The following is an 8,635-nucleotide window of genomic DNA, read 5'->3' as shown; positions in this document are numbered from 1 at the left end:
CCAAATACATATTATACCACATTGTAGTGCCCCCATTTTATACTGTGCAACATTACAGTGCCTTAAGGTTATATTACAGTATGAATCATTACAGTGCCCCCAGCTACATTACAGTATGCCACATTACTACCCCAGTTCCTAGTATGCACATTACAGTGAACCCAGTTACATTATTCCACATTACAGTGCATCCAGTCAGATTATGCCACACTGTAGTTTCTCCAGTTCATATTATGCCACATTTCAGTGCCCTCCAGTTCATATTATGCCACATTTTCAGATTACTCCTCATAACAGTGTCCCAAGTACATTATAACATCCACTGCACACACATTCCAACCTCTATAACATCCACTACACACATACCCCTTACCTGTGGCGGCTCCAGGGCTGGGGCTGCAGCACAGTCCAAAATTCAAATAGGGGAGCTGCACCAACTGCCAGTGAGTCACAGCCATTTATGCTTGGCAGCATTTGAAATGGCAGTTGGTGTGGTTCCCCTATTTTAAATTTGGACTGCGCTGCAGCCCCACCTCTGGGGCCACTACTGCCCCTTACCATTATACAGTAACATTATGTACACACACCACTCACTGAAAATGGAATGTCTATGTAGGATAAGCAACCTTATCCTACATAGAAGTCTGGTAATAGATTATTGGGTCTATTCACTAAACTGTGTTAGGAGATAAAGTGAATGGTGATAAGGTACCAGCCAATCAGCTCCTAACTGCCATTTTTCAAACACAGTCTGTGACATGACAGTTAGGAGCCTTATCACAGTTCACTTTATCTCCTAACACAGCTTAGTAAACAGACCCCTAACTCTAACTGACCTATTATCTTATCTCACCTACCTGAAAGGAATACTTCCTAATACAAGAAATTCCACTTTGAGTGGAGATCTTCATATTTTCAACACACGCAGTCCTAAACTCGGAGCTCAATTCCTGCCCCCCAGCTCACTGCACAAGTGCTGTTATCAAGGAGAAGTCGGGGCCCCTGATTAGGTCAGCTGTGCCTGTGAGGGCTAAATCTGAGTTAAATTGATCATATCAGTACTAAGCATTATTGAGAGGAAAAGACAGCCAGCTATATGAGCACTGACAGACCGGCCAATGGCTGGACCCCATTTCTTAGCAAGTAATCTTGGGATATGACTTGGAAGCAAAGGAACCAAGAGGGCTCCATAAGCTTTTGGGATGACAGCAATGGCACCTCCTGCACACTGCACCCACTATAGCTATGTTAATGCCTGACGGTCTATTAATAACAGTGAGGGGAAATAAAGACAACAAATCCCACCTCCCCCTGGAGTATGAACTCCATCTACTGCATCCCACGGTGCACTTGACAGTGTAGTAGGAGACACAAAAAGAATTTATTGGTGCCCAGTATAAGACAGAAGCCAAATGACCACAACTCGGCTACAGGCAAAAGTGTGATGTTGACATTCAGTCTATGGGGACAATTGTAAGTTGCCGGCATTTGGGCACAACTCATGGCCAGAAACATCACAGATTTCCCTTCATAGCCCACAGATGTGAGCAGAAAAGTCTACGGTGTTGCTGTATTGTAATTCTCTGCAATGTGTGCATTTACGCACAATGCCATTTTCTACTCAATATGAATGGCTAAATAGGATATAATGAGTCATTTATTACCAAATTTTACAATGGGGTAATGATTACTGCACCCTAAGGCTTATATGTTAGCAGTTGTTATCCGCTGTCTATATTATTTGTACATTCGCAAAAATAATTGTATTTTGATAATTTTCTGGCAAGAAGGTTAGTTTTAGTCAACTGGCTGAAGTTGGTGATGATATCACTGCACGAGTAGTCAACATTAGTGTTGTTAGGGATCATATTACTATTAATATAGGGTGGATCATAGGTAGTGCCATCGCACAGGACACCACAGGTCAGGGGGCGCTGTTTGGGCCTGTCAAATTTCTGTTTATTATCATTCTCACTTGTAGCTTCCTCTTATTTCATCCCCAACATCTCCTGGCCTCCCCTATCTCTTCCCAGGGCGTTCCCCTTTTTTTGTGTGCATTATGTCCCTTTGAAAAATGAGGGGGGCGCCAATGCACTTTCTGGCACAGGGCACCAAAAAGTCTAGTTACGGCTCTGATCATAGGTATTAGCCTACTTGTCATAGTTTTAAAGATTTTCAGAGACACTTTCCTGTTGGGCAGGTGAATAGGTAATACCTATTAGGTTTGTGTTGTTTGTGAAACATACACTAAAACAATATGCCATGACATAACACTGGATATCATCATTAAATGTACACTGTTGTACCTTTGCCCCTTAAGCGTATTGAGTATATGTTTTATTGGTGTAGAGAGACCTGGGGGATTGTCCCCTAAAAGATTAGTAAAACTTTCAAAAATGTTTTTTAAACCCCTGCCACCATAAATGTCCAATCTCCTCCCATTGTGTAGTGCTTCACTATGAATTAACTAAACCTCCCCCCTCCCCATACCCTATAGCTGTTATACCAAATGGATCTTCTATATATCGCCTGTGATGGAGACCTGTAGTATTTAATAATAGCTACTTCCTGTTCTTACTGAAACCATACAAAATGAAAGGGGGAGAGAGAAGGCAGATGTGATGGGGGGGGTTGAAAAAAAAAATCTCAAGTTAACGATTTACTGGTCCTTCAGCCATGGGTCCCATAGTGGTGACAGGCAGGACAGGTGAAGCTTTCAGTGCCATCCTGAACAGACCGAATCTTACACATTCATGAACCACATTCATTATTCAATACCGAGCAGGAATGTATATCTCCCACCCAGCACCACTCCTCTCCAGCTGTCAGAAATACACTGAAATTGCAAAACATATGGGGCTGAGGGCCTGATTCAGACCCGCTCACAAGCGCTGAGCGCTCGCAAGCGGGTCGATGTTGCCCAAGTGCGCATGCGCACGACGGAGGCGGCTCCGTCGTGCGCATGCGCGAGACCCGAATAACGACGGCTTGGGTCTCGCACCAAAGGGGGTGTGCTGTCGATGGTGATTGCCAGCACGCCCCCTTTGGTGGGTGTGCTGGGGGAGTGGCTGCCCAGACGGAGGCGTTCCCATGGGAACGCCTACCGTCTGGGGCCGGCCCCACTGACATCACTAGTGATGTCAGTGGGAGTGCTTTTGGCTCTGATAGAGCCAAAAGCACTCCAGGGCTTGCGGCAGCGAGACCCTACCACAAGAGTCTCATCGCAATCCCGATGGTCGCGATGGTCTTGACCGTCACGACCATCATTTTGGCCGCTCGCTATAGCTGTGGGTGGTCACCCACAGCTATGCGAGTGGCCAGGAGGCCGCTCCAAAAAGGAGAAGGGACGGCCCTGATTCAGAGCGAGCGCTCTGTCAGAGCGTCCAGCTCTGAATCAGGGCCTGAGTGTGGACTTACAGTTACCCTTTGCTAGATGCAAAACAAATGCCTCCAGAAGAGGCATATTCTCTCTTACAGTATATTCAGGACTCCATAGTCCTCAACTGCTTGAACATGCCTCACTGAACGGTGCCTACAGGAGAACGCACCATTACAACTCAGTTCTCCTCTTCTATTGTAAGTGTAGATGTGACTGAAATACACATGACTCTGCATCACCTGTAATTTGGTCATTGTTGGCACATGTGCAGTGTAAATTTGTGTAAGATGCATTCAACTCTCCATCAGCCCATACATGTGGGAAGTACCAGGGACTGTACAGAAGTGTACAACACAAGTCCTTCAATATTTAGGGCCTGATTCAGAGCCGCTCGCTGTTTGCGAGCGCTCGCTCTGAATCAGGGCGGGGAATTTTTTTTTTTTTTCTCCTGCCCACTCGCTAAGCTGTGGGTGACCACCCACAGCTTTTGCGAGCGGGCTGGAGATGGTCGCGATTATCGCGACCATCCTGCTTGCGAGGAGACCCTGTGGTAGGGTCTCAGCTCTCACAAGCCCGAGTGGACTCCCTGCTCTAATAGAGCAGGAAGTCCACTACTGACATCACAAGTGATGTCAGTAGGGCCGCCCACAAACGCCAGGCATTCCTAAGGGAATGCCTGCATTTGCCTAACCACCCCCCCTCCTCGCCTACAAAATGGGGCGAGCTGTCAATCAACACCGACAGCCGCCCCGTCTTGTAGCGAGCCCCGGAGCGACTGAACTGCAGTCGCTCGCTGGGGCTCGCGCATGGGTACACCAGACGCGGTGCATGCGCAGGGGGCAAACATCGACCCGCTTGTGGGCGCTGTGCGCTTGTGAGCGGGTCTGAATCAGCCATTTGGTTTCATTCCATGTTACTGTCTTTGTAAATCAAAGACAACTGTCAAAATGCACTTGGGCAATGAGATTGAAAGCAGTATGATGAATGTAGAATTAATGTGAAGATGGGTTGTTGGCATTAGGGTTAAACTTTGATGTTTAATAAGGTAGAGGAAGGAAAAAGTAGTACTTTACAGTTAATTGCCCTCACTCAATCCTCTCTCCCCTATATCTCTGACCTTATCTCCCTACACACTATCACCCACTTCACTCTGCGAAGACTGCTGTCTCTCTTCCCAACTGATTACCTCCTTCCACTCCCACCTCCAAGATTTTGCCCATGCTGCTCCCCACCTCTGGAACTCTCTCCTTCTCCCTATCAGACTCTTTACCTCTCTCCCAAGCTTTAAACAGGCTCTCAAAACCCACTTCTTTTTTAAAGCCTTCCAGAACATATCCTAAATCACTGCTCCATGCTCCATGCTCAGGGCCTGATTCAGAGCCGGACGCTATTTGCGAACGGTCATTCCAAAAAATGGGCCGGCTATTTAAATTGAGCGCTCGCTCATTGCGGTTTGTTGACGCCTCTATGTCTGAGCGAGCGTTCGAAAAGTGCGCTCGCTATTTTGTAAAGACGCCCCTTTGCCGTTCGCATCACACGTCATCTCCGGTATTTATTTGATTAATCGGGTATATCGAAAGGCATCTGAACTGCTCGCAATTCTTGTGGTAGGATTTTCCTACCGCAATCACTGCGAGCAGTTCAGGCTAAAAGACAACCAAGTGACGTGGTCGATGACGCTTCTTTACTAATTATGTACTCCCATTAAACACCCTTTTTACCGTTAGGCACGCCTGCGTTCGGATCTCCACTCCCCCGTTTTCAAGCACCTTCCCCTGTTACCACCCACAAACGGTACATTCTGTCAATCAAATTAGCAGCCCCTCGCTGTTTTACGAGCGCACGATTTCCGACCGCAATTACTGGTTGGCGCATGCGCATTACGACCCATACGCATGCGCAGTTGTGCGAACATCGCTCGGAGTGAACGAGCGGCCGCTTACGAGAATCAGGCCCTCAGTGTCATTCCCCTCTGTCTGCCTTTCCCCTCAAGATTGTAAGATCTCACATGCAAGGCCCTCTTCCCTCATGTGCTTCTCCTTCCAGCATTTATACCATCATCTCCTCCCCACTGCCAACAATGGCTCCGAACCTCATGTCAGCCGCCACTGCTTCTATTAATGTATTCTGTAAGGTACTGTGGTCCCCTTGTGGCACCATATAATAATAATAATAATAATAATAATAATAATAATAATAATACTAATAATGTGTTTAAGATTGGTGACTCGGTAGCTGTGTTTTGAAGGCATAATAATTTGCTAATCTCATGTGAAATAGGGATGGAGATTAATCTGAATCACATTCGGGCCATATCTATACCAATTTACCAGACTTTAACCTATATAGTTGAGATTGCGTGGAATTTGGCACACTGGCCCAAATTGTGTCCCTATGCCAGTAGAGTCACACTTGATTCATATGATGCTAATATTCCTGCATTGCACATGTTACGTTATTGCAGGGCCATTGATAAGTATTTTTTCATTTATCAGACATAAGGGGGCTTATGCAATAGGTTGCGACTTGCAGCTGCTGCGGGAACTCCTGCGAGCCTTCCCGTATTTTTAAAGCGGTAATCATTTTAAAGGCAAAAACATAAGCCCCAAACACTTGTCTAACAACAAACATTTTCATACAGGCTTTGTGCATTTAAATAATGCACCACAATCTGCAAGTGTCAATGGCCACATACCTCACTGCAGGTGCATAGAATCAGAAACTATTGTAATATACAGTAGTGGGCTAATGAGGTCCTCTTCAAGAGTGTATTCTCTTGTTACTAAATACAACCTTATGCTACAAAATAAAAGCAAATAATGAAGCACTGCAAAATATTTACACACATTGAGCGTCTGATTCACTACGGATTGCAACTGCGATTACGCACGCAGTTCAACTGCGATAGTATGCTAATCCATTGCAATCACAATACCGTCGCAGCACTACACAGGGACGCCCACTTTACCTTACACACATCCGTAATGTTTAGCAAGACTGCAAAACCATCGGTACAATCGAGTACCATCGCAGCCTCACGCACACTTGCACAAGGTCTGACCTTACTCAGAAATTGCTAACTTCATCGCACGCTATGAGACCTCAGGCTGCGTAGGTCATTGCAGTGGATAATTTATGCACACCCCTTTAACAGCGTTCAAACGCACTGGCACGCCTGCGTTTCGCCGACCACCGTCCGTCACCTCCCACAAACGGCACTTCCTGACATTCACTCTGCGATGGGTTTGCATGGTCATTGCGATCACAGTCCCGTGCGTAATTACAGTTGCAATCCGTAATGAATCAGGCCCTCACACAAGTAAATGTCACTGCATGATTAGTGTTTCAGTACAGAAATGAATGAATGTGATACTATTACTGACAATGGACAGCACCAACTTTATAGAAAAATCACATTTTTAGCTGGTTACCTATCGTTTCTCGTCGCCACTTATTGCAATAAGAATTTTTTTTTAGCCATTTATCAATATGGCTCAGAAATACCATGTCCGTGTGAAAGATTGCAACATATTTATCTTCAAGTTTGCACCATGAAGAACTTAATTAACTTATTATACAGTATATTTTTTATTAGTAAAGAATGTTGTTAAAGGGTGAATGGAGCAGCACCCAAATACTACATGCTCTTTACTCCTTGTCTACCCCATCTGTGTCACACCTGTGTGTCTGCCCCTCACCTTTAGATTGTAAGCTGTCACGAGCAGGGCCCTTTTCCCTCATGTGCTTCTCCTTATACTTTCTTCTACTCCTTAAGGTGCCCACACACGGGACGATTTTTTACACGATATGGCCAGTTACGACAGGTTGGACAGAACAATCATGTGAAAATAGGTGTATTTTGTGTGTTCTGCGACCCCGAAGCGCATCCCTGCCGTCCTCTAGTTGGATCGCAGATCAGATGGTTTTGCAGAGAGATCTACGATCTTTTGAGTACAATGTGATACACTTCTATGCATCTTATCCTATGATCCCAACGATCAATCGTACACCATTTGACCACATCTTATGAAAAATTTCAAGGGAAGAATTTCAAGGGCAATCGTACAACTCATCTTACCAACTTTGAATCGCACCGTGTATGGGGGCATTTACTCCCCACAAGGGCATCTAATGCTGGGTACACACTGGTTGATATATTGGCCAATCAATTGATCGCCCAATATATCTGCTGGCTGTCGGCCAGTGTGCACAGACGATATGTCTGTGAACCGCGTTGTTCACAGACATATTGCATTGGCTGTGCTGCAAAGCCGATGGACAGATATGTCTGCAGACGTAAGCCCCGCCCCTTACCTACAGGGTAAGCCCCGCCCCTTACCCACCTCCCTGCCAGCGGGACCCGTTGCTGCCGGGAAGTTGATGGCCGTTCAGTGTGTATGAATTACCATCATCTAAAGATATATCTGCAGATCACTGGATCTGCAGATATATCTTTCAGGTGTGTACCCACCTTTACACTTGATTACTGACTCCCTGCTGCTTCATTTGTGTTATTATCACTAATGCAGCATATCCTTGTCCTGTATTGTACTTTAAGTCACTGGTTTCTTGTTCAGTTATGTTTATGTACTTTGTAAGGCGTTGTGGAACACTTGTGGTGGCATATAAATAAAGGATAATAATAATAAAGTTGTTGAGTGACTGAGGCATCTTCATTTTTACCAAATCAACTGTTAACAAACCATGTTATTATTATTATTATTATTATTATTATTATTATTATTATTATTAATAATAATAATAATAACAATTATTTATATAGTGCCTACAAATTCCACAGAGCTTGTATACTTGGTCACATCAGCCCTAGCCCCAGTAGAGCTTACAATCTATACTGCCTACCACATGCACACGCACTTGCATTTACGGTTACACTAGGGTTATTTAGAATCCATTTGTACTACCAGTATGTTTTTGGATTGTGGGGGCAAACCAGAGCACCTGGAGGAAACTAATGCAAAGATGGGGATAACAAACAAACTCCACACAGTCAGGACTTTGGTGGGAATCAAAACCTCAGTTCTGTGATGTAGTAATACTACCCACTACTCCAACCATGCCATCCTTAAAAAGGAAACATATTAATTTATGGGTTTTAACCAAGCTTACTAACTTTTAATACTTTCTATCTGGTAAATATTGAGGTGTATGGATGTCAGTATTACTATCGTGGTGAGGCAAGGGGTATAACCAGGGGAGTTTCAAGAGAGGATGGGGTCTGTGTGCAGTCTCCGT

Source organism: Taudactylus pleione, unplaced genomic scaffold, assembly GCF_031769625.1.
Source record: "Taudactylus pleione unplaced genomic scaffold, aTauple2 ptg000535l, whole genome shotgun sequence".
NCBI lineage: Eukaryota > Metazoa > Chordata > Amphibia > Anura > Myobatrachidae > Taudactylus > Taudactylus pleione.
This window is presented reverse-complemented; position numbering follows the sequence as displayed.